A 27440-nucleotide genomic window follows, 5' to 3' on the forward strand; every position below is an offset into this window, starting at 1 on the left:
TTGTTTTTTTGGAGTGAACTAGGGGGAAAAAAGACCTATTTGTTTATGGCAGTGCTTCTCATTCAGGGGCGATTTTACCCCCTCCAGGCCATTTGTAATGTCTGGAGACATTTTTGGTTGACACAGTGGGGTAGGGAATGGGAGACCAGGGATGCCGCTGGACATCCCGCAATGCACAGGACCACCTCCCACAGATATCTGTTAGCACCACCCTTGACAAACTATGATTTAAGGCAAAATAACATCCTTGCTGACAGTTTATCAAAATGTTCAACCCACTAAAATTTATGTTTCACAGCAACAAAGAATTTTATGTTGACTAAAATTGATTGGTATTTACTAATGTAACTCTATTAATCATGCTGGATAACAAGAAATCTAAAATGGCAAAAAAAATTTCAAGAATTTTTATTTTTCTGTTTCCTCTTATGACAATTTTTACCCAGGTGTGTTTAAATATATATTCAAGATGGGGAAGGTAGGATTTAAAAATTGTATTTTTATTTCTGATATCTATTATATTCACAAAAAAGTCTTACAATTTTGATGGGACTTTGGAAGTGATTCTTTTGGTTTTATGTAACTTCAACTTTTTAGATTTCACCAAACTGTTTTCTTTTCATTTTAATAAGATTTTTTAAAAATATTTACCTATCTTCAAGTTTACTAACTTTTAATATTTTCATCTTCATTCTGTTGTCAGTCGCATCCAATGGATTTTAAAATTTCAGTTATTTGACTTTACATTTGTAGAGTTTTCATTTCTTTTTCTTTTTGTATATTTTATTTTTCTCATGAGATTCCCTGTATGTTAACTCACTCAGACCATATTTTCATTCAGTTATTTGAATTGAATCGAATGTATCTGCTTTAAGTTCTCTGCAAAATCCAGTATCTGGGCAGTTTCTATTATCTGTTTATCTGTTGACCATGGATCCCATTTTCCTGTTTCTTTACATATCCAGCAGTTCTTGATTTTACACTGGCTATTGAGAATTCTAAGTTGTAGAAATCCCGAGTTCTGTAGAACAATTTTTATTTTAATGTTAATTTTTATCCTAGTAGGCAGATTTATTTTTTTGAACTTGCTAGGTATAATTTTCCCCTTTGTGAGGATGGATCTGTGGAAAGCCCAAAGTGGTTCCCCAGCACTTCTAACTTGATGGGATTCAGCCTCCAAGTTTGGTCTCCCCTATGGATTTTGTTAGGGCTTGGTTTAGGGCTTTGTTAGGCTAGATCTATGGTAAGCCTTGTTGGCCTTTGTACTTCTTTCTAAGTAGTGGCATTTCTGATGTCTGAGCGGATGCCTGGAATGTCGACCACGTGTCTTTTCTCTGGCTGGGTCATAACTCCAGTGTTCTCTAGCACTGCTGGACCTCTAGGAACTTCAGCGCACTCTCAGCCCCGTTAGCAGCTACTCTCTACAAAGCCTTGGTAGTGTTTCTCTGCACATGCGCAGTCCAGACATTAGCCTAGGGCTTGTGGGTATCCCAATGCACTTCTGACCTTCACCCCTCCATAGTTCTTTCCTTCCCCATGCCCTGCCTATTGATCCATACTCTGATCTCTGCATCCTCAGCCTGTCAGAACTTCCATGGACTCAGGAAGTTGTCCCCTGGCTGAGATCTGGGTGGTCATAGAGTCACCTCATCAGTTTCTCTTCCCTCTGGGGTTTTCATCTTAAGCCACCTGTCGTGCAATGTCTGAAAACCACTGCCTCCCAGTTTTACAGTTGTTTCCATCAGGAAGGCTAGTCTGGAACTAATCACTGCCCTAGGCCCTGAAGCAGAAGTTTCTTCCATGCTTTTGATTTCCCGTAGGCAGTGAGAGATTTCACTTAATTTTCCCATCTCACCATTTCCAGAGAACTCTGAATGAATAATAAATGGTGGCTTAAGTTCCATGGGTTTGTTAGTTCTTCTTAGTGTATTTTCTAATAGTTTTAGATCCCTGGCAGGGCAGAGAGAACTGGAGCCCTCAGACCTCTCAAGGGACTGGGATGAACACAGAGACTAGCATCTGCAGGTGAAAATACCATGTACTTGGGGTTCTAGGGCATGTTGTTGGTTCCAACAGTTCTTCTGCAGCAAAGGAGTCTGAGAGGCACAGGTCTCAGCATCTAAGACATTAAGTCTGGCTCATTTCTATGGTTGAAGGGCCACAGCTATGTTTCAGAGGAAGCCTGGCTGATCTGGGACCTCAGAATGAGTGAACAGAGACCTGGCTTTAGATAGAGATAGCCATTGCTCCTGGGGCTAAGGTGGGCTATTCTGGCCTCTAGGCTGGAGGCAGCCTCACTTCTGTGGGGACTTTGCCCTCCCATGTGGAGAGGGGTAGGTGGCAGCTTTGTGGGTTTTCACAGAGAGCTGTTTCCTGATCCTTCTTCCTTACAGGGTCAGGGCTCAGCAGCAAGCCATTCATCTCAGGGCACGTAGGCCCTCCCCAGAGTCAGGAAAGTTCTAAATTTACATGGTAATCCAATGAGTGAGTAGTCTAGGAGTGGGCTGTGAGCCAGCTCTGGCCGGGGAGATGTAAGGGAAAGACTTTGGGGGAACTTCCTTTTCCAGTGAAAAGCCAGAGTCTCCTGTAGAGTCATTAAATTTCCTTTTCTCTTGTACCTGGGGCTGTGGTGACAAGATGTGATATCTTGAACTGTTGCGTCCATGGAGCAACCGTAAGACATCAATCGAGATTAAAAGCTATGAATGACAGAGCAGAAAGTCAGAATGAGCTTGGACTGGCACTCCAAAGTTCTTGCCATATGTGGAAAAAATCTTCCCCTCTTTGCTTAAGTCCTCACTGTGAAGCTCTCTTGTATCTGCAGTTAACCCTGACTGAGCTGCTAGGTGGTGTAAAGATGCCGAAGGGAAAAGGAGGGACACGAACTGCTTGTGAAGGCAGGACAGAGAGTGTGGGCTACTCCAGTGGTTACTACTTCAGGGAATGTGCCTGGGGCTGCTTTAACAGACTGAAAAACCACTAGGTCATTGTTTTTATTTTTGTTTTTTAAAGTAACAAAAATCTGATACAAAAATTTTGAAAACAGTAACTCCAAGCCATGTGGAAATTTTCAAAAGTTTAGTAGGACCCATCATATGACAGGAAGCATCTACGGAATGAGTAAGGAAGTAACGCGAATATATACCAAACTGTTCTGGGGCACTATTACATGAAGGTGGCGAGGTGATACATTTGGAGAAACCCGAAAGAAAAGAGGAAATGCAAGGCCAGGATGGAGAAAAGAATTTCGGGGCACAAATTATGTCACCAATTTAAGGCTGTTGTGGCTAAATAGAAATACATTCTCTCCTGGGGTCTGTGACACAGGTGCGCTGAGAATCCAGGTTTCCCAAGAGTAGCATACATGTCAGGTGCGGCCTCAAACTCGTGTCCCTCCTGGTAGGGAGTAGCTGCCCCCCTTCAGTCGAGTCCTGAGAAGCCGGACTGTTTCCTAGCAACGCCTAGTTTTATTTGTGGAACAGAGAGATGGTCTCTGTAGACATAAATCCCAAAGGAAAAGGATTTGGGTGGAACGTCTGGCCAGTGAGGTGTGGCTTATTGGCACACTCTGCACTTTGATTGTGTTTCTCTTGGCTTACATTTTCTTACTCTCAAGAAGTGTGAGTTTTGCTTGTGTTTGGCTAATTGTTAATAAGGTTTTGCATTGTACAAGTCAGTCCAGGTGACTTTTAGCTAATCTGGAGAGAAAATATATACTCCTGGATCAGAAAAATAAATTGTTCTCCAGGCATTTTAAGCAGTATATACATCCTATTGGGAATACAAAGGAAAAAAAATTGAAAATATCAAAGTGCCATTTGGGGTAAATTTGGGGGTGAACATAATTCTTAAAACAGGTGATAATTATATTTTCTCTCTCCAGAAAGTCTCAGATACACCCTGAGATTTCCAGAGATGATTGCAATGTAGCTATAGCTCTGAATCTCCAAATTACAGCAATTAATGCCTTGCAAATGGTTTTCAAAAATCACTAGATTTATAACTTATTGTTGGTCTCCGTAATGAGAAGTGACCCCTGACAAGAGTAACACTGCTACTCATTGCTTCCTTCTAAGCTGTCTAAATAAAAGGAGCCAAATGCTTAACTGTGCAAAAGCACTTAGGGTACGCAACACAGCTTTCCATGAAAAACCAAATGGTCACTGTTTAAAGAGTCGGCAGAGTATATTCTATTTGTTTCAGGCTCGCTATCTAATTCCCCTTAACCTTTGGTCTTGTGCTTTGCTTTCTGGCTATTCAAAAGAAAAACACTTCAAAAGGCTTACTCTGCCATTTCTCATTTTCAGGCAACTTCAAGTACCCGAACAGAGCTAGGAAAATGCACATTATGAAAACTAGACGTCTATACTGTTCTGTACACCAGTGCTACTCAAAGTGCTGGCCTACAATTGATATGACTAGATGAGAAGCTTCCTCTAAGATGTAAATCAATGTCCTGCATTCTTCATTGAGAAAATCTTGCTATTAAAAAATTAAATTAAATAATGGGCTTATTGATGCAGCTGTTTCATACTCTGGCTCAAGCTTATCTTGCCATAGACCAGTATTAAATAGTTTGCCAGCATTTCTCTGGATCGCCCTTTGAGTATACCTCTCAGTGTCTGCGTGTTGATTATATCTTCAAAGATGAATGGCAGAACGACCATACTTGCCTCTATCTTAAAAAATACTATGGCTCATGTAGTATGATGTTTTTCATATTTCTTTGCATTTGGATGGTAAAATAGAAGTAGGATCACAGTAGTTAACCAAGGCATTGAGATTATGTATTTCAGAGCTTTAAGATCCCAAAGTTTAAATTGATGTTTTACAGATAAAGAATTAAGGTCCAGCGTGGTGATGCTCTACAGCCAGTGGGAGGCAGCCAAGGCTGGGCCTAAAGTGTCTCATGTCTTAGTCTTCATTTCTCCCCCTTGTGTTGAAAAATATAGTCCTGTGTTTTCCAACCTTCAGTTATTTACTCAGCACCTTCTTGATTTTTACAGTATGGGATTATCACCTGTACTATTAATATTTTTCTTTAAACCATCTGATTGAAAGAAAGAAAGAAAGGAAGAAAGAAAGGAAGGAGGGAAGAAACAATCTAGTTATCTACCCTGACTTTGTTTTAAGCAGTAAGGCTTGGGAAAGGTGTTCTGTGTCAATTGTAATTCTAACATACATTAACTGTTAAAAAAATAACTTTTGTAGACAGTGCCACCAAGATTATCACTCATAGCACACTTTGAGAAATTCTGGGGTTATCAGTGGTTAAGAGCACAGGTTCTGCAATCAGACAGACTAGTAAATTCAAATACACTTACTGGCTTAAGCGAATTATGTCATCTTTTTGATGTCGATTCCACATGAAGAGCAGCAGAGCTGCCCTACGTGTGCTGCTCATGACAGAAGCCCTTTTTGAATTATGTCATCTTTTTAAATCTCAGTTTCCTCATCTGTAAAAAAAAAAAAAAAAGACAAAAAAAGTACCAGTATCACGAGAAAGAAGATAATGTGTATAAAGCTCTCGAGAAGGTGCCTAGGCTTATTCTAAGGTCGTGCTGATTGCAAACTATCATCATTATTTTGGCTACTGTAAATAATAATAAAATCATTTTCCTGGTAGCCTGAAGCTGCAGCACAAACTTATCTACTGGATGAATCCACAAGAAGGGATGTCCAGATTAAAGTGACACACCAGACCGCTTCTGCTTATAAAAACCAAAATCCAATCCTTTGAGTCAGAGTTCTATAAATTATATAAAGCACTTCAAATTTCAATGCTAAATAATACAGTATTTTGAGTATTATATACGTTCTGAACCAATATGCTTTTCAAGGTGATGGGAAAGCTGCAGTTTAATCCCAAATTCAATCAAATGGAACAAAGAATTTATGTATTAAGTATTTAGTTTCCAGAATAGCTATAAAATATAGGGAAGAGTGACTGTTTGTAAGCTCTTTTGGTATTTTTACATGATTACTGCCAAAGAAAAGTTGTTTCAGGTCATGTCTTTAAATTTTAGAAAATGCTTTTAGAGAATAAGGGCTTTGAACATGAAATGGTTTTTGGAACAACTTAACTCTAAATTGCTTTTTGTTACCTAGTTGTATTAGCCTCAGTCAGATTATGCTGTACAAATGAGCTAACCCTGAATCCTCCGTGACTTAGCAGAACAAAAGATTATTTCTTTCTAATACTATGTGTCCAACATGGATTGACAGGGGGCTTGCTTTGTACTGTTGTTTAGAGATGCAGGCTGACCATTCTCCTGATTTTTGCCATATCGGATTATTAAAGGCTCACCATCGTGTCATTACACCATCTGTAACAGAAGGCCTCTCTGGGCAAGTGTCAAGGGAAGAGGGTACTGGAGACTCCTACATCAGCTCTTAAATGCTTTGGCCCCAAAGTGACACATCTCACTTCTTCTCAGAGACTCCATTCAACATTAGTCCCATGATCTGCCTAACTGCCTAGATACTGGGAAATGGGGAGAAGCCGTTGGCTCTTTAGGGAGCAGTTGATGTCTCTACCATAGTAGATGCATCTTGCTAACGTATCAGGTCCTCTGGTCTGTTTCAAAGCCTAATACATCCTTGCATGATCACTGCAAGAATAGGTGCTGGGTATTAAAAAGTGTCATACTTTCGTATACATTTTACAACCTGTTCAGGATACTGACTGAGAAGACACACCCAGAGCAGGACCAAGGACAGTACCTGTGTGATTTGTGTCACTTTTCCTTGAAGGATGCTTATATAGGTACCATAATTAGTAAATGTGAAATGATTGTAAATATTTTTTGATGGAATTAAGATAACATTGGCATGAGGTTTAGAAATTAGTCACTCCACAGGCGCCTGAATGGCTCAGTCGATTAAGTGTCTGACTCTTGATTTCGGCTCGGGTCATGATCTCAGGGTCGTGAGACTGAGCCCTGTGTTGGGCTTTGCACTGAGTGTGGAGCCCCTCTCTCTTTCCCCTCCCCACCCTACTCTCTCTCTCAAAAAAAAGTCTTCATTCTGATAAAACCCATTACTAACTCACAAAATAATTGCTTACCACACATACTGTTTTTATAATATTTGTTATAATTGGCTTTTCGTGCTTTTCTAAGGACTAATGGGTACATCAATAAAGAAAATACATTTATAATGCCATCTTTTTATCCTGATATCTCTCTTAAAGTCTGTTTGTCTGTTATCAGGTTGCTGTGTCAACTTTCTTTTGGTTAGTTTTTGCTCGATATATCTTTTCCCACTGATTTCCTTTCAGCCGTTCTTTGGCATGCTTCAGATATATCTGCTGTAAATCATCTATGGCTTTATGATTTTTAATCCAATCTGAGTGACCCTCTTTTAAAGTTGGTGCATTTTGTGCTTTAACATTTGCTCTTATATTTTTATATATTTGGATTTATTTCCACATCCTATCTTGTTTTCTGTATTTTATGCTTTTTTGTAGTTTTTTTTTTTTTTTGATGTGCTTTTGTGCCTTCCATTGAAATGATGAGTTTTCTTTACTCCCTACCGTCTATTCAGTCTATTTGTTTGAAAGTTAAATTTCCTAGGTCTAGTCTGTTAGCAATTATTCTTAAAATATTTGTCATGCATACTTCAGTTAAAGGTTAAAATGAATCAGTATCTTTAAATACCTCTCAAACTGTACAAAGATCTTAGAACATATTTATTACAATCACTTCCTTCTCCATCTTCTCTTTTACTGTTGACAACATTTAATTCCATCCTGTTTTAAACCCCTTTTCCTATACTAGTCATTATTGTTATTGTTGTGGGTTTTTTATAGACAGGGATTATTCCAGTTTTGTATTCTGCATAAAAAGCCATGAGAAAACTTAGTGGCTTAAAACAACAATGTATTGAATAAGTAAACAATAAGGGTAAAAGAAGAGACTTATCTGAATCAGCAACACTAGAGTACATGAGGTTTGATTTTCCTGCAAAATACACATGCACACACAACAAAAGTTGTGTTCTAAAATAAATGGAAACAAGCAGGAGAAGTTTAAAACTCAACTTCAAATTCTTGTTGATATACTAACTCAAAGAATATTCATTTTTTTCCCTTGGTATTGTAGATAATGATGAGAGGTATCAGGTATACCTGAAATCTTCTCTTTGTTTTCTCCAGCAGGTTTTCCCCATTGTGGGCTCTCACGTGTTCTCTCTTTCATTTTGCACCATATATTTTTATCTTTATTTTAAACCAGTCTTATGCTGGCAGTCTTTGAGTTACAGTTGAGCTGTGATAACTATCAAAGTCGTTATGTTAATTTCTGACAGTTGTTTTCCCACAGTCAGGCTGACACTGTTGTTGAGTTTTTGAGTAAATAACTTCACAATTGTGTATACTTCATATGGACATCAGAGGAACTATAGAGAGCATCTCAGGTTTTCAGTCTGATTTAAGTGGTAGGGACCAGAGTGTCATAACTTGGATTCAGTGGTGACATTAAGGAATTCTTCCTCTAAGTCCTATTTTGTGTTTTTTCTTTTAATTTAAATTATGAATTGCAAAACTCCCAGTGTATGCATGCTCATTGAGGAAGCCTGATGTTTCTTTTCCTACATAAAAATTTATGAAGCAACAAATGATCACATTTTCTCAATTTACTGTAGATCATAAAATCATTGGAAGACCCACACTAATGCCTTAATTACATACAGAGCTTGAACTGGGTAGAGTCCAGTGGATCCATTAACCTCAGCATCGGGTAGTAGAGTGGCAAAAAGGATGGTTTTGGAGAGGGGATATGGGATGGATCTGGATTCAAGTTCTGGCTCAGCCTCCTGTGTAAAAATGGGAATAGTATCAACCTCATAAATTTGCAGGGAAGATGAAACAAGATGACATTTGTGAAGTATATGCAGGGTGGTTTTTTCATAGGTGGTAACCACAACACCACCGAAACATTTGTTGAGAGCCTGCTGTTTGTCTGCCAGTAGGCAATGGGGTACAAACATGAATCAGCTCACATTTTGGTGGGGTGTGAGATAGGTAGGAATGATGCAGTGTGTTCAGAATATTACAGAGACCATGAGAGCATGGAGAAGGAATGGTTTAAAGCCTGAGATGGGTTCAGGGACAGGTAATGTATAGAAAGAGCTTCACTAAGAAGGTGATATTTAGACTTACCATCAAATAGGACTTTTTTTATTTTTGGTATTCACATGAGAGAAAGTCATTCTAGGAGGTGAAAATTTCATATGCATGTCACGTCTTTCTCATGAAGGGGTTACATCTGTTTTACTTGAAGATTGCACCTCTTGTCCTATTCCTTTTTCTGCCTGGCTGACTTCTGTGGATCCTTTTAGATAGGATTCAAAAGTCACCCACTCCATGATGTGCCCCCTAACTGTTCCAGGCAATCAGTCTGTTTTCCTGCTTCCTTAGGAACTTTTTCATATCACTGTTTCAGTGCCAATTACAGTGTGTTGTAATTTGTCTTTTTCCATGTTTGTCCCTTCGGGTGCACTCTTAACTCCTTAACTGTGTCCTGTTCATTTTGTATCCTGAGCACCTCATCCAGCTCTCTGTGCTGCATTCTTCATGTGGATTAATTAATTTCATTAAAGAGTAGGTTTCTGGCTAGGGCAATTATGACGGAATAGTGAGTACTTTCCTATTGGAGATTTATTCCATATTATATCGTTTTCTCCTAATGATTTTATTCAACAGATCAGTTTTGGTATTCATTCACTCATTTATTTCTTCAACAATATTAGGAATTTATTATATACCAGGCATCTGAAAGAATTTTTAAAATATCTGTATTTGAGATCATAGTTGAGGAACTGTCATTCCAGTTTTTTTTTCAATTATTATACAATATATTGGCCTTTTGCTTCCTCTTTCTTTACCCATGGTTCTATTTTCAATATGGAAAGCACTATGTGTTTAAATGGAAATGAATTTATTCCCTGAATTCAGTGTGGTTAGTGCTTTATACTCTCATTCTTTTTTGTTCTTTCTTAGTCCCTTGTTTGCAAAAATAGGCGTTTGCTGCTCTAAGCAGTCACGGGTGTTTTTCTGAAGGTTGTGTGTCTTTTGGCATGAAGAATATCTATAGCGTTCTTGACATTCTGAAATATATCACCTTTATATTCACAACATAATATTACACATCTATAAACAAATGCTGTTATAAAATTTTCGATGGGTCAAAGAATGATCGATTATCTTTTTACTCTACAAAAATAAGTATGATTGTTTTGGGGACCATAATTATAGCACTAAACTATAATATTAGAAGCAAATATGTTACTGTAAGGCTAATCTAAAAAAAAAACTTGAAATTCCCAACTGAGAATTTATATTAAGTTAACTAGTAGGATTTTAAATATTTATATACCTTCTTAAAGCATCCAAATAGATTTTTTTAAGTGTAAGTCTGTGGCATATTTTGGATAGGATAAGACATTCCATGCAAAAAGGAAAGGCTTAAGAATTCAGCGAACATCTGGAGGAGGTTAAATTTTTAGTGTTGGGCTGTGTGACAGTCATTTTTCCTCTGTTCACTTAGCTGCCAAACCCCGTCATTCCTGAGCCATTTCAAGGAGATAAACAAGGTGAACTGTGTATACACATGCCCCAGTGTAACTGCTGATTTGAGCAAGGTTACAGGTCAGCATCTGTCAGGTAACTTAGAATTTGCTAGTTCATCATGTGATTCATTTGCCTGAATGGAGGAGCACTATGAAACCAATAAAACTACTTTTAAAAAATTAATTATTATTAGTTGTAAAGTCTAACTAGAGTTATACTGCTAAGATAAGCAGCAACATTGTCATCTTTGTGTTTTGTGATGCTATTGATGGAACCTCCAGAATTCCTCATTTTACATAAATTTCACTCAAATATAAGGAAACGGTATGATTTATTTAAGGAAATCCAATGCTGCTAGTGAAGTACTGCATTTTTCATCATCTGGAATCATTAAATAGATGATCCATCTGTTGAAGTTTATTTTAAAACTTAGAGGCATGGAGGTTTTAGAGTTAGATAGGAAATTAATGATCATTTACTCTGCTGGCCTCATTTTACAAATCAAACGGAGGGCCTGGATGGATTTAGTAATATTCCCATGGTTGCTCAGTAAAATAGTTGGAAAAAATACAGTGTTTAATAGGAATTTCCTCCACAGCGGGGTTGCTTTTTAAAGGGAGTTAGGTGCTAAAGTCAATCCCTGCAGGTGATTTTTGAGTATAGCTAAAATTACCCTCAAAAAACCCCAGGAAGGCAATATGACTTAACGAGTTCAACACAGCCGGTTTTTCTTCCAGTATTGGAATAGACTCCTGTCTTAGATTGAGTGCCAGAGGAGAAGTTGGCTTGTGTTTAGGAGCTGTTTTTATAGCCCCCAAGCCCTATCATTTAAAACTGAATTTCCACTCAGCCTGGTAGGATCCTTGAAAGAACTGCATATTTCATACTCCCTGTTGGGGCACACACTCAGGGTCTGGAAAGGCTCCTGTGCAATTTAGATCATCCTCTTTCTCAATCTCTTCTTTTGTACCAACGGAACGTGCGTGGTTCCACCAGAATACGTTAAATGCGCATTTGCCGTGCCTCGCTCGAACATCATTTCATCTTTGAAGATTCAGTAGAGTATGATGAGTCACTTCCTTAACTGGAGGCTCGTAGAGACTTATTTTCTAAGTTGTTTTTGCTAGTTTTTTTAGCACTGTCTAAAATATTCCCCCAATACTTATTGTCCCTTTGTCTGAGCAATACTTCAGTGAAAGAGTTTCATTTTTTTAGAGCTGTCGCAGTGTTTCAGATACACATAAATACTGTCTGTTCTGTTACTTCTGCTTTTTCCTTTCCAGTGCAGCTCGCATTCTTTGGGGTTTTAAATCCAAGGGCTGAGTGCGTACACAAACTCTGGGCATAGGGAAAGGCTGAGATGATCTAATAGGATTGTTTTCGGTACAAAAGCTCCTTTGCCATAAAATATCAAACCTACTCATCTTTCTTTAAACAGTAACTGACAAATTAATTTTTTCCTAAAGGTAGATGTGACCAACACCTGTAAGTGTCCATGAGCTGAAATATTCCACATATTCTTCAGATAGTCAAATATTTCAAAACTACTTCAATGACTCTCTTAAGAAAGCTAAACTATTGTGGAATTCTTATTTATAAGAGGTGACAGGAGGACCCCTGTGCCCCTCCTGTGTTCTAAAGCCATGTACTTGCAAGTTGCAGGAACTGGAAAATCCCACACCAGACCTTTTGTCAGTCTTTGCCGCCCTGGCCTCAGCTACTGCCTACTGCACCCACTGTCTGAGGCTGCTCCTTCATTGGCTGTGATCCTGTCTCCTGGATCCCCCAGTGTTCTGGCCATTTGTTCCTTTCCTCTTTACTGAAACTCCTTTCTGATCCTCTTGTAAGTGAATTTTCTTCTTTTTAAAACCTCTTTCCTTGAATGATTTCATTCACTCCCAGTTTTTAGCTAGTCTAGGCAGAAAGCTTTCTTGCTAACCAAGGGTGGTTGTACCCTCCTGGCCCCCAAGAGCCAAGTCTGCCCATCTTCTTGTGTTTCTGCGTTCAGGGCCCTCACATTGGTGGCAGCTGTGAGGAGAGCATGGACGCCACAGAAAGGGGTGAACACGGCACATCAGGGCTTGCCCTCAGTTTGCTAGCAGCCCACTATTTAACACCAGCCTCTGTCTAAAGCTCCCAAGACCACTTCTCTCTGAATATCCTACTCGCTCTTCAAACTCAGCTTGTTCAAAACAAAGTGACTGGCATGCCAAACTGGTTCTTCATTTCCTATATTTGTTAGTGGGGATGCCATTTTTAAAAGTCTCTCAGGGTTGAAAATCACTTGAGAGTTTGCCTCCTATCCTACTCTCATGGTTAAGTTAGCCATGTTTCCTGACACTGTCACATCTTTTGATTCTCATTTCGTGTCTCTCTAAGTCATGTCCTTAGTCTGACATACTCTAGTCCAATCCATGTTCCACATTACTGTCAAATATTTAATAAATAAAAGTTTATTTTTGCCAGGCACTAAGCTAAGTGCTTTACATATCTTATCTCATTTAATGCCTCCACATCAAGTCAAGTGTCAGGGCACCTGCCCCGACGGCTTCATGAGCGTCCTCTGCTGTGTGAGGGACACCCTGGACTGGTGTCTGATCCATGCTTGACAACTCTAAAGGCAAGAAGCTGTGGCTGGCACAAAGAGTGGGCATGGCTCGTTGGCCATGGGCCACACTGCCTGAGCTGCTAGGACAAGAATATGTGTTTCTGGTGGACAAGAGTTGGGGTCTGCCCACCACAGAGCTGGTGTGGGGTCACTGGCATGCCTGCTCCTAAACACTATCCAGAGGAGCTCATGTTCCCCGGGGGTCATTCAGAGGGACAGGGCAGAAGACCTTGGCAGGAAGAGTCCAGGTGTGCTCTGAGAGTGCCATCATCTGGGGGAAAGAGGGTTGTAAGTGACCACAGCAAGGAAACTGCAGGTGAGAATCCCCAGAAATGGGGTATCTCTCCAGAACCCAGGAACTGTTCTCTGGAGAGAGAAAGTCTAAGCTCACAGAATGCCGGCACCAGATTGTGACAGTGCCAACTCAATCATGCCTCCTAACCTTTCCTTCTTCCACCCCACTGATATCCTGAGAGAGGCAGAGACTGGTGGAAAGGAGAGAATCCAGCTGCAGCTCCCTTCCTTTCTGAAGGCTTTCTGCCTGAAGCAGGCCTTAGCTAAGACAGAGAAGATTTTATTTTGACCGAAGTTTGGAGGTTTAACTGTGACATAGGATTGGACATTTTCTTTGTAAAAGTGAACATTTTTGTGGCTTGATGTGACCAGAAGACTTTTCCTCATCTCAAAATGACCAGAAGAGTCAAGGGGCCTGCTCTCGTCCTTTCATCCTGTGGTGAGCAAAGAGCTAGTCCCCCAGAGCAGATCACAACAGGCAGCAGGGTGGAAGAATAACATTGTTTTCAGTTTTATCCTGTGAGTCCCGCTTGCTGAATGTAATACCCAGTTATAAAACTTTATTGGCAATGGGGTTAAACAGTCTGGTGTTTGAAGTGGAGAAGACACTGTTGGGATTTGTTCGGTTTGATTGTCAGGTTGCCAATTGAGATGGTACAGGAATGGAAACTGGACATGTTTTCAGTCTTTGATTCAAAGGAGTCACTGAGCTGACTGCAATGGGCAGAGGGGGGTAGAAGATGGTGCTGCTGGGCAAATGTTGCCTTTCTCTGGTCTCTTGCTTCTAAGTCAGTCTCGCTTTGCCTTGCTTCTCAGTCAGTCTGCGTTAACTGATAGCTGTGCTCAGGTGCCCTGGAGAGAACCACTTTTGAAGAAATATGCGTGTGGCATTAGGCTCTGAACTATTTATGGAAAGGCAAAGCATTTCACTCAAAAGCAGCGCAGAAGAGAAGATCAGGGACTATGTTCTCAGTGCTTTTTAACGGCATTGGTGGGCTACAGCTGGGAGCAGACGTGCAATACGGTGTGATCATCACCCGCAGCAGACAAGAAGCTGAGGCAGATCCGGCCTCAGTCCTTTATGCAGGAGGCAGGGAGTGATGGGAGTAAGGCCACCTGGCCCTGAGATCGACTCTGGCCTTCCTCCAGAGACCAGCATGGACTTACAGGGAAGTGAGGGATGCTGTGTGCAGTCTTTATAGGTATGGTGAACTCAAAGAATAACGGCAGAGCTCCAAATTAGTGGAAAAGAAGGCTGAACTAAAGTTTTATGTTTTTGTGGGGTCTTCACGGTGGTATCATGTTAAAATTGACATCATTAGGATGGGCCTTAATCTGCATGATTGGTCCTTATGAAAAGGGGAGATCTGGATAAAGACATGCCCTACAGGGAGCATGCCATATGAACATGAAGAGGGCCATGTCCAAGCCAGGCAGAGGGGCCCGGGACGGATCCTTCCCTCATAGCACTCGTTGGGAAGTAACTGTCCATGCTTGATTGCAGACTTCCAGCCTCCTGAGCTGTGAGACAAGAAATTTCTGTTGTTCAAATCACCCATTTATGGTACTTTGTTACCTTTGTTACGGCAGCGCTAGGAAATGAATACAATAGGTATTTGTTTAAATACTGCGACTGTAACTAAATAAGAATTCTTAAACTGCATAGCCTGATCTTCCAGGGTAATTTTGATCAAACTCATAGTAAATTTCAAATTAAATTTCCTCCTCAGGAGCTTTAAGGCCATGTCAGGCTGCCCCTTTTCTCTCTTTGTACTTCAGCCAAGCCCGCACCCCCACCTCACACCACTGTCTCCCGTGCTTGGACACCATCTGGTGTGTCTCTTTTTATGTACAGAGCCCTAGATGTCTGGACTTTGCCACCCTGAGTCTGTCAAGGCTGTCCTCCTTTCCACAAGGCCTTTATATGGAACCTGGATTGCTTTTTTAAACTTCTACTACTTTGTGGGTTTTTTTTTTTTTTTTTCTTACTTCTTCTGACCAGAAAAAAAATTGTCACCTTTAGAAATGGTAGCACCCACTAAAAAGAAAGCACTATTTGAATTCACCACAGCCCCTGGCCCTTAATTAAAAGATGCTGCTGTCTCCAGCTGAGCTGTTGCCTTTCATGGCATTTGGAGCTCAGAGTCCATATTTATCTGGGTGGGCTGTTATCACAGCCCTTAGCACACTCTATCTTTGCCATTTGTGAGTTTGTGCCTTCCACTATATACCATAAGCATAGAGGCTGACCATGTCTTAATCATATTTGGATCCTCCATGCTCAGTACCCAAATCAAATTCAGTACAAATTTGTTGAATCAATGAGCATTTTAAAAGGAAAACTGAGATTCGGTGTCTGATAGGTTGTATTTCAGTTTGACCTACAATGAATTCTGTGATGTGTTGTTGCATCTGAAATGTTCTTCTAGTCTTTAGATTCAGAATATTGTTGATTTAGAGAATGTTTTTAGGCCTAGACTGAATTCCCAAGATTTTGTGGGATCCAATATTCCTAGGGAACTTTAGGAATTTTTCCAGTGGTTTAGGTGTGTTGATCTGGTTAGACACAGCAGATGGACCCAAATAACCATCCCCCCTTTCTTTCCCAAAATCTCTTAAAGATCTATTACTATGAGTTAGATTGGACAGAGATGGTCATTTTCTAGAATTCATCCTATGCTTAAACCATTCATCTATTTTTAAGTTCTGCTCTCTGACTGAAGTTTTCAAAATCTGGCTGTCAGCATACTGACAAATTAGTCCTCTTGGATGATATTCTACTTCTTGTCATTTTTAGGATTACGTGCAAATGCACTTTTGACATTTACCAATTAAATACTTTACCCCAAGTGTGTTATGCGCACTTGTATTTTGAAGAGCAAGACAGTGGAATGATGATAATCTTTACAAATCCTTGCATCCAGACAAGAGAACGCTTGGAAGAACAACAAGAACATTTCTATCTTTTCATGATCAAATGGTGCACGATGACACCATCCAGTATCAGAGGATAAGTCTGTGCTGATTTGTCAGGAGCAGTTATTCTTAGGCATCCTTTACTGATCTGGGATAAACATTTAACTAGATGTTATTTGTTGCCCAGATAGCAACCTCAGATTTATGAACCCCAAACTCTACCAAACCAGGCAATTCACTTCAGCAAATCTTTCATGGTTCTTATGCCAGGTTTTATGGGTAACACACAGCCTCTACCTTTAAGGGACTTACTATATAAATAAGCTAAGGATGGTGGCCCTGGTTTGAGGTTGAAACTCTGGTATTAGGGCATGTACTTCTTTTAAGTCTTATTCTGGCAACATGGCACTTTTCATTCCTGCCCTCATGCATAGTGGGCTCCTTTTGAACCTCACCACTGCACCAGGAGATAGAAAGTAGCACCTGCTTGACAAATATGGCCAGGAATGCTCTGTGGGCCTTTAGCCTAAGTCTAAAGGAAACTCTTGAACCCACTGGAGGCTTTTGGAAACTTTCTTTGATGCAACTCGATGATTAAGAGATCCTGGGAACTTTAGAACTTTAGAACTATGACCAGGTTTGCCCATGCCTGGCTGAATACATCAGACTGCAGTGGTACCAAACCTTGCTCTTGCAAATGGAGGGAAGATTGTTCAATTTCTTGGTGCTGCCTAGTTTTCGGTTCATGGAGCATTTCCTGTTAGGAAAATCCCATCCATCTAGTCATTCATTTTATTTATACTTGACCATTACCACTGCACCTAAACCTAGTTATGGCACTCCTTCATCTAGCTATTTTGAGTTGAGAGACTGGAGGGGATAGGATACAGGGGACAATGTCATCGTAATCAGGACTGCTAACAGAAGAACAGATTCTAGAGCTGGAAGGGCCCTAAAGATAATTGTCACTCATATACTATATATGAGGAAACTTAGAGACTGATTGAAGCCTGCACAAACCCACACAGCTGCTGAGAGTCGTTTGGGATCCTAACCTGTGGTTCTTGATACTCCATTCAGTGTTTTTTTCCATTACACCATTGTGACTATTTGAATGATGACTATTTGCACATTCAGGGCATGGAATGTCATGCTTTTGACTTCAGATTGAATGAATGTGAATGAATGATTTTCTACATGCCCTTTGTTTCTATTAAGAAGTAGAGTATGAATTGAAGTACTGATTTGGAGAACTGCCCAGGACTTGTTTAACCTCCTGCAACTTCTTGTCCTTAAGTTGTCCATGAAAGGACTCAGAAAGTGCTGGATGATGTGAGACTGGAGGCTTTTCAGAAAAAGAATCATTCCAGGTTTTTAATATGGGCAGAGTGAAATCCTCAGTATTGAGATAGAGAATAACCCACCTGTTTTGTATCAAGAGGAAGACTTGGCTCTGATGTGAGTGTCAGTTAATTCCACAAGCATTTAAACACCTACAACATGCCAGGCAGCATGCTAGGCACTGGGAATACACAGATGAATAAAACATCAGCTCGGTTTTCTAGGAACATGTACCCTGTGAGAGAAGAGACATGTGAACAGATAACTTCAGCATAATCTTCTAAGAACAGCACATACACAGAGCACGTGATGGCAGAGGGGCTCAGTTTAATATATGTTTTCATTTGTTAACTTGGGCTTAGCAAGAAGAGCACTGAGCAAGGAGTCCAGTCATTAGGTTTTGGTCCCAGCACTGTGATGTCTGACCGTGTAACCCAGTATAAATCATTTAGCATCTTTCTCTCTGTGTTGGAGAAAGGAAGAATCATGGTAAACTCCTAAAAGGCTATTGGGAAGATTGAACAAATTGTCTATGAAAGTGCTTTGAAAGTATTGTCTGCCACACAAATGCAAGTATATTATTTTCATTTTGGAAGCAGGTAACTGTTTTTTTTTTTTTTTTAGCCAGAAAGCTCATATTCTTTGACGAAGCTCTCTATAAAAGCATCCATTATCAAATATTTATTGAGGACCCAAATATTTATTTATTTTTTTTTTTTTTTAAAAGATTTTATTTTATTTATTTGACAGAGAGAGAGAGACAGCTAGAGAGAGAACACAAGCAGGGGGAATGGGAGAGGGAGAAGCAGGCTCCTGGCCGAGCAGGGAGCCCAATGCGGGGCTCGATCCCAGGACCCTGGGATCATGACCTGAGCCGAAGGCAGACGCTTAATGACTGAGCCACCCAGGCGCCCCGAGGACCCAAATATTTATTGAGCACCTGTGTCCATGTCCTGAAATACAACAGTGAATTAAACAGAGAAGGCCCCTGTTTGTGGAGCTTATATTCGAGAGGGGAAAGATAAAAAAATTTTTAAAAGTAAAGAAAAATACCAGGTAATATTTCAAGTAAGTACAATGCAGGTAATAAAACAGGGTAATATGATAAGAGTGATTGCATAGACTTTATGTTGGGTCAGGAAAAACTCTCTGAAAGGTGACTTTTAAGCTGAATGACAAGAAAGAACAAGCCATGCAAATATCAGAGATAGGAAGGAACGGTTCTAGCATAAGCCCTAGGCAGGAACTAGCGGCAGGTTTCAGGAACGGAGAGAGGACCAGTGTTGCTAGAGCACAGTGCATAAGGGACAAATAGGACATACTGGGGGTCAGAGAAATAGATACATTGGATCGCAGATAATTTTGTAAGCCATCATAGGGAGTTCAGGTTTTATTCGAAGTACAGGGGAGACCAGTGAAGGATTTTAACTAGCAGAGTAACAAGGTTTGATTTTTTAGAAGATCACTTTGGCTGCTGGTGGAAAATGAATCATAGGTCAAAGTCTTGTGGCAGTGAAGGTGAGAGAATATGAGCTTATCCTGGGCTTATAGCAGAGAGGCTGATAGGAGTAGAATGTATATAGGATATTATTGAAGATAGTATCAAGAGTATTTCCTCATGGTTCAGTATTGGGTAATGTGGGAAAGAAAAAAATCTAGGGTAGCTCCTTAATTCTTGACCAGAGTAGTTCAATTAAGTGAGGGAGGAGTAATTGGGGGAGTGGGGAGGAATAGAAGAGGGAGTCAAGAATTATTTTATCTGTGTCAAATTAGACATGCCTATTAGACATAGGTGCAAATGTCAAGAAGGAAGTTAGGTCCGTGAATCTGGAATCTAGGAATCATTAACAAATCGATGGAGCTGGAGGAAGCTGCCCTGAGAGCGTCCATCACTATACCACCTAGAAGGGGGTCTAGGATGGAGGCTGCGCAGAGGGCAGAAAGAGTCACAGAAGTCCAAGAGAGTGTGGCCAGGAAAGAAAACCATGTGAAGGACATGTCCTGAAAGCTCTGAGAAAAAAGTAGAGTATAATCAAGTAGGAGAGAGTAATCAACAGTGCTGGTTAGAACTGAGAGGCCAAGGACTGTAAGAGTAGTGACCATGGGTGGCAAAAAGTAATGAGCATTGTGCTTGGCAGCATGGAATGGAGATCGTTGGTGTCTTGACAAGTTTACTGTGAAGGGGGTGAAGCAATGGGGGAGTGCCAACAGGGGCATTCAGAATAAAGCAAAGGCATTTTTAGGTTTTTCATTAGTGGATATGATCTAGTAGACATTGTCCAGATGATACTGATGACTCAGGAGAGGGGATGCTTGCAAGAGATAAATCCTTGAAAAGATGAGAGCAGATGGGATTTAGGGCACAAGTTAGGGGCTTGGACTTCAACAGGAGCAGAGGCACTTCACCTAGAAGAGCGGAGGCAATGTAGCAAAGATGTGTCTAGAGGCAGTTGAGTGGTGGGTCTGCTTCTGCTTGTATGCATTCGGAGGTGGTGGAGAGGGGTGAACATGTGACATAGTCATCCAGGGAAGTGAGAGAGTACGTGTGGTAGAGAAGTGTAGCAAGGTTGCCTGGCAGTACTGACTCCCATGGAAGATCTGTGATCATGAGTTGAAAGGCAGACCAGAGAGTGTCTTTGTGTTTGGTTTTATTTTACTTTTCTACCAGTTGGGCTACAGTGATGGTCTAAGTAGGTGGCTGGGTTTAATTACTGTTGAGCTTTATCATGGGATGCAGTGGAAGAAGAGAAGGAAGATAGAGTTAGAGGGTGATTATAAAAATGGATCAAAGAATCTAGCAGGATAAGGAAGACTTTGATGACTTGGGGGTGACTGATGGAGGAAATGAAATGAAAGACCTGAGACAGAAGGATTTCTGGAGTGAGATCACTGGAGCTGGTGAGCTAGAAGATGAGGAGGTAGGTGTTTGAGTGCAGAAATATGCCCAAAGACAGAAAACAATTTCCAAGATGATATAAGAAAATTACAGGAGTGAAAATCCATTTGTTTTCTTTTTTTAAAAAAAGACTTTATTTATTTATTTCAGGCAGAGAGAGAGAGAGAGAGAGCATGAGCACGCGGTGGGTGGGGGAGTGGTAGGGACAGGGAGAAGCAGCTTCCCCACCACGGAGGAGGGAGCCCAATGCGGGACTTGATCCCAGGACCTGGGGATCATGACCTGAGCCAAAGGCAGATGCTTAACCAACTGAGCCACCCAGGCCCCCTGGGATTTAATATGAGTATTTTGAGGGTTTCTTTACCATAAAAAAATTAGCATTACATTTTTGGTTATAAACTTTTGACTACGAGAGGCCTTAGAATACCCTTTGAACCTTCCTGCTTGGTCAGGACGGGTTTATTGGGTGTTGGGAAATGAGAACATCATTTTCTTCTACTAAAAGACCTAGGAAGAGACTTCGAAAAATTTCTTTATTTCTACATAACCCTAGCAGGCATGGCACAAAGAAGCATGACTAGTACTTTGGGCAAGTAAGTAAACGTTTGTGGGGAGAGTCATAGGGAGAATTACGCTTTTCAGCTATTAAAGAATACAGTGGGACTCCTACTCAGTCTCACATTCCAGTACCAGGCATCTCCGCATCCATCAACAATGATTTAAAGAATCAAGTGTGGATATTGCAAGTTGCTACAGACAGTCCAGTTGTAAGAAAGCAGTTTATTGTTGGCTTCAAACAGAAGACTTTTCCCTGGAAATTAACTGCCTATAGTAAAAACCTAATAATATAACAGGATTAAGCAGCCACAGCCAATTAGTCATTCCATTGTATATTACTAAAGCCAAATGTCACCTAAAGCATTGATCTTAGGTGAATACGAGGCCGAAACCACATTTATATAACATAATTTTAAAAGAAATTCTAGAAGCTATAGAAAATGTTGATAGTATGGTGTTGAAGTAGGACATGCTTGGTATGCAACCTGAGAATTTGAAAAAAATGTCTGGCTTACAATCTGGCTACATTTAGTAAGCTGGGAGACAGACATGTCTCTATTTTTTAAAATTTCTTTTTTTTTTTTAAGATTTTATTTATTTATTTGATAGAGAGAGACACAGTGAGAGAGGGAACACAAGCAGGGGGAATGGGAGAGGGAGAACACGCTTCCTGTGGAGCAGGGAGCCCGACGCAGGGCTCGATCCCAGGACTCTGGGATCATGACCCAAGCCAAAGGCAGATGCCTAACGACTGAGCCACCCAGGCGCCCCTAAAAATTTCTTTCAAAAGATCTGAGGTTCTATTACATTCTGCCATTCTTCTTCCCTGTGTATTTCCTTTTACCTGCTGGTCTTAAAGCCATGGTTATCTTATCTTCCCTGTGGAGAATGAACTTTCCAGAATGTTTTGGTTCATTTCCTTGAGAGCTTTCAGGCCTTAGAATTTTTTCACTGACAAGAGATAGCTGTAAAACTTTGGGGGAAGTGACTCAGTCTCCTAAAATAAATCTCGTAAGTTGCTGAGGACTTTGTAATCAAGTCACATTTTGCAGAAATGAGCTGCATAGTATAAATGTCTTTTTGAAAGGATATTTTAAAAATTATGGCATCTTGAAGATCTGAAGATTTGCACTTACCAAATCTCTTTCATATGCTGAGGTGAATTTTATAATGGCGGAGTCTTCCTTTGCCTGCAAGTCTATTTAATAGTCCATGTGTATACCCAGGTACATGCAAAAAGCAGAAACACTTAGCGATCTGTTGCTTTAGTAGTATGATTAAGTTCCCTAAAAAATATCTATTAAACACTTTCTTGCCCATTATATCAACTGTCAAATAAAGAATCAAAATACAGCAGTTAGTTGAGCTTCCTTGTGGCAGCCTGTGGCTATTTGGTACTTCCTGGCTTTTCCTTTGCACTGGTTCTGCCCTACATGGCACAGTTAAAACAGGTCATCAGCTGGGGAGAGCTACCCAAGAATAAAAACCCCAAGGCAAAGAGGTCCATATGTTAGTTAATTCTAACTCTATTTGGTTTACAAATATTTAAGTTTCCTTCATAATAAGCATTCAGGCTCCCAAATTAAATTGTTGGCCACAGAAATTTTGTTTGCTCTCTTACAGGTATTTCTATTTTCTTTGGAGGCGGGGGGTGGGGTGGGGGGGCAGGGGGATCGTTCTGGGCTCTTGTCAAAGGTACCCTGCAGTAGTTTGTATGAGATACCATGAAAACCATTCCATTCAATATGCTGCACTCTGCACCCTGATAAAAAGCTGTTAAATGAAAACATTAGGGAGCATAGTGTCTCCAAGGGGGACTGAACAAAGCAAACGCAGCTCAAGTAACCCATGGTATGGAGGTGTACCATGTACATGGATGACTAAAATTTCTCACTTGGATTCTCATGTTGGACAACAGTTCCAGAGTTTCTTTGACTAAGAATAAAAAATATACTGCTGCAAACTATCCCCTCACCCAAACTAAATCCAAGGTCTATTAAATGGTCAGGTACTATGTAGTTGCTTGATTATTGAATTTCTAATGAAAGCTTGCCATTTCTTTTTTTTTTTTTTTCTTCAGTAACTAAGGTTATTATGGTAAGTTTCTCTCCTTGGGTTGCCTAGTTATTGTGGGTACTCTCTCCATGTGATGGTCCTATGAACAGTAGCCATCCCTTGATTTAAAGTTTTATCTAGGGAATTTTGTTTTCCATTGGGAATCATGTTGATGAAGGAAGATACATCCTCAATATTAAAACTTTTTCTCTGAGTACAAATGGATGCTTTTTAAATGTCCATATTTCATTTTAAAACATCTGTGTATGTATATTCACATGTATTAAACATCTTGTAAAAGGTAGGTTGTTACCCGACATGATATTTTGAAATGTTTGGTAAGAAGGGATGGCCCATATTTTTAGAGGTAGAGTTTTTATTTTTTTATTTTTATTTAAAAAAAATTTTTTTTTTTTAAAGATTTTATTTATTTATTTGACAGAGAGAGAGATAGTGAGAGCAGGAACATAAGAGGGGGAGTGGGAGAGGGAGAAGCAGGCTTCCTGCCGAGCAGGGAGCCCAATGCGGGACTCAATCCCAGGACCCTGGGATGATGACCTGAGTCGAAGGCAGACGCTTAATGACTGAGCCACCCAGGCGCCCTTTTTAAATTTTTTTAAAAAGATTTTATTTATTTATTTGAGAGAGAGAGAGATCATGAGCAGGGGGGAGGGGTAGAGGGAGAAGCAGACTCCCTGCTGAATAGGGAGCCCAGTATGGGACCTGATCCCAGGACCCTGGGATCGTGACCTGAGCCGAAGGCAGACGCTTAACTGACTGAGCCATTGAGGCTCCCAAGGTAGTTTTTAAAGAAAAATGCCATTTAAAACTTGCTACAAGAGGATTATATTTTTGTAAAATTTCAAACAATACAATTTTTTTCCCTTTCTCTACCGAAGGTGAGCAGTGTTGATGATGGATTATATATAGCAGCACACACACATAGACACATTTGCACATATGCACATACAAGTATACTTTTAAACAAAAAAATATCATGCTAGGCATATTCTTCTGCAAATTGCTTTTGTTTTTACTTTGCAGTGTGTCTTGAACATTCATCCATCTCACTATTCATTGTTTTTAACTTCTTTGTAACATTCCCTGATATGTTTGCACAGTAATTTATTTAACCATTGTCCTGTAGATGGTCATTTGGGTTGGTGCCAAGATTTGGTATTACAAACAATGCTTCACTGCAATAAACATTTCTACATTTACAGTTTTGAGCATTTGTGTCAGCATTTCTAAAAAATTAGTTAATAAGGGCACTGGGTGGCTAAGTCGGTTAAGCATCTAACTCTTGATTTCGGCTCAGGTCATGATTTCAGGGACGTGATATTGAGCCCCATGTTGGGCTCCACACTCAGCTGGAGTCAGCTTGAGATTATCTATCTCCCTCTCTCTGTGCCCCTCCCCCCAGTGTGTTTTTTCTCTCTCTCTCAAATAAATAAATCTTTAAAAAAATTAAAATATAAAAAATTAGTTTCTAGGCATGGAACTGCTGAGGCAAAGAATGTGCACATTTAAGAGATACTGCTAAATATCCCTCCAGAAACATCATATCAGTTTACTAAAATTTTCATTATTAACCATGAAATTAAATTAGAAATTGCCCAAATGATAGGGTTACAAGTGTGCTGAGTGGTTGGGGACTATATTACAGATGAAGTTGTATACGTTTTTAGGTTTCATAGAAATTTAAAATCTTTAAGGAGACACAAGTTGAATATAAAATAGGAAATTATTTTAAACTTTGCATTTTGCATTTTCTAAGAATGCAGGATAGTGGTCAGAGAGAGGACAAAAGAATCACTATTTGGTGTTGGACACGGAGGTGAGTGAAGGGTATCTTTACAGGAAGGTGCTATCTGGAAAAAGATGGTCTTTCGTCAGGTTTTCATGATTTTTAAGTAAACAACTGTGACTGGGCTTCAGTCCAAGAAGGTCTTTGTGCTAGGACAATACAGATCTTTAGGCTATGGAATAGAAGTAGAATAACAAAATTTCCTGTGCATATCTGGTTTATAAATATAACCTCTTTGAAAGCACATTTTCAGTTTCAAGTATCCCGTGCTTCTGAACTATTTCTAGGCTATCCTGTTTCAGTCAAAGGGCTTGATTTTAATACAATACACAAGCTTATCTTTTCATTCAAGAGCAAAATGCTATATCTTTTCCAGAGGTATGCAGGCATTAGTCATATACCCTACTCTCCTTCCCCCAACATGAAAATCCTTCCTCTGTCTGTCCCATTTCCTTGCTGATGTATGTAACAGCAGTGATGCACTTTCTCTGCAATGTTGGCAGCTATAATTAGGCTATCCCTTTTGGAAAGGCCTCAAGAATTCCACAGTGAAGGTTACAAAACACCAAACACTATTCACTATGATTAGAAAAATTGTTGAAATTTTGAGATTTTATTCTTAGATTCATGAAAAAGCTCCTGAAAAACTAGCCTGAGGGAGGGAGCCAATTAATTTCTTACAAGACAAATTCTCCATGTTTCCAGATTCTGGCATATTTTTTATTCTAGGGGGTTCCAATTATTAATTATTCTTATAATTCAATTATATATGATACAGTACTGAGTACCCACTGTGTTAGGACCTACTTTAGGAGTTTATTTAAATCCAGAGGACTCTTCCTTATCTTGAAAACTTGTCAGCATCTAATATTACTCTTCTCTTATCTAGAAAATGTCAGTAGACATGGCAGTAAAGGGCGATTGAACTGTTTGTTCAAAGACGTAATATTTTGCTGATGATTTGAATTATTCTCTTGAAAACTCATTGCGTCTACAAGTCCAAGCATCTGTCAGTCCCACTCAGGAGACTGTCTGGTTAGAACAACAACACTAATGTTTGATAGGCCTGGGTTCGAATCCCACCCTTGTTACCTATTAGTGACTTGAACTTGGGCAGGTTATGTAAATTTATAGTTTCACCATATGTCACATGGGCACCATAACTCCTATGGGACTGGAAAAAGAAATGAATAAATGTTCATATTTGACTTGGAGGAAGAGCTTGATCATGAGTTGCTGTTCTTATAGTTGGCACTTTATTCTCAGTTTTGTGGAAACTTAAAATTGTGCTTCCCTCAGTTTTGTACCAGAGTATTTCTACTACAGATGGTGGTAAATAAGTAGTATTAGTATCTGAAAATTTAGCCCAAAGTAGTCTGCATGACTTTTTGAAGTTTTATTTTACCTCTTTATAACATAAATGTGTTTTCACATATAATTGCTTTTTAAAAATCATGAACCATGAGAGACTAGGGACTCCGAGAAACAAACTGAGGGTTTTAGAGGGGAGGGGGGTGGAGGGATGGATGGGTTAGCCCGGTGATGGGTATTAAGGAGGGCACATACTGCATGGAGCACAGGATGTTATACAAAAACAATGAATCATGGAACACTACATCAAAAACTAATGATGTACTGTATGGTGACATAACATAACATAACATAACAATATAACAAAACAAAACAACATAACATAACATAACAAAACAAAACAACATAACATAACATAACAAAACAAAACAAAAAACAAAATTAAATTAAATTTAAAAAATCACAAATTAAATTACATCTTCAAAGTAGCCTCCAAAAATTATGCTCCATATTTGGGAGCATGGGCCTGGGTGAGGAGAGGTCCCTGGAACATCAGTGCATTCTTCTGGAGTCTGCATATTCAACTTGGGAACCAGTGCCTCGAGAGGAACTCTAGAACTATCAAGGCCCAAATATAAAGATCATTTTGAGATTAAGAATGGATTTTTTGACAAAATCAGAGAGGGTGACAAACCATAAGAGACTCTTAACCATAGGAAACAAACTGAGAGTTGCTGGAGGGGACAGAGTTGGGGAAAATGGGGTGACTGGGTGATAGACATTAAGGAGGGCATGTGATGTAATGAGCACTGGGTGGCATATAAGACTAATCACTGACCTCTACCTCTGAAACTAATAATACACTATATGTTAATTAACTGAATTTAAATTAAAAAATATAAATAAATAAATAAATAAAACAAAACAAACAAAAAGAATGGATTTTTTGGCCAATACATCACCGCTGATTGAAACAAAATCATGTAGTAACATTGGATTGTAAACATATGTAGGTTTGGAAGCCATACTTCTATCTCTGTTTTTAAAATTTATTTCTCCTCTATTTTTATTTTATTTTATTTTA

General features: G+C 39.7%; 1 protein-coding gene across 7 annotated transcripts in view; it reads left to right on the forward strand.

Annotated features, from left to right (window-relative positions):
• HECW2 (HECT, C2 and WW domain containing E3 ubiquitin protein ligase 2) overlaps positions 1 to 27440 on the forward strand; it is a 357621-nt gene that overhangs the window by 139868 nt on the left and 190313 nt on the right. The window lies entirely within an intron of this gene.

Source organism: Phoca vitulina, unplaced genomic scaffold, assembly GCF_004348235.1.
Source record: "Phoca vitulina isolate PV1807 unplaced genomic scaffold, GSC_HSeal_1.0 scaffold1, whole genome shotgun sequence".
Lineage (NCBI taxonomy): Eukaryota > Metazoa > Chordata > Mammalia > Carnivora > Phocidae > Phoca > Phoca vitulina.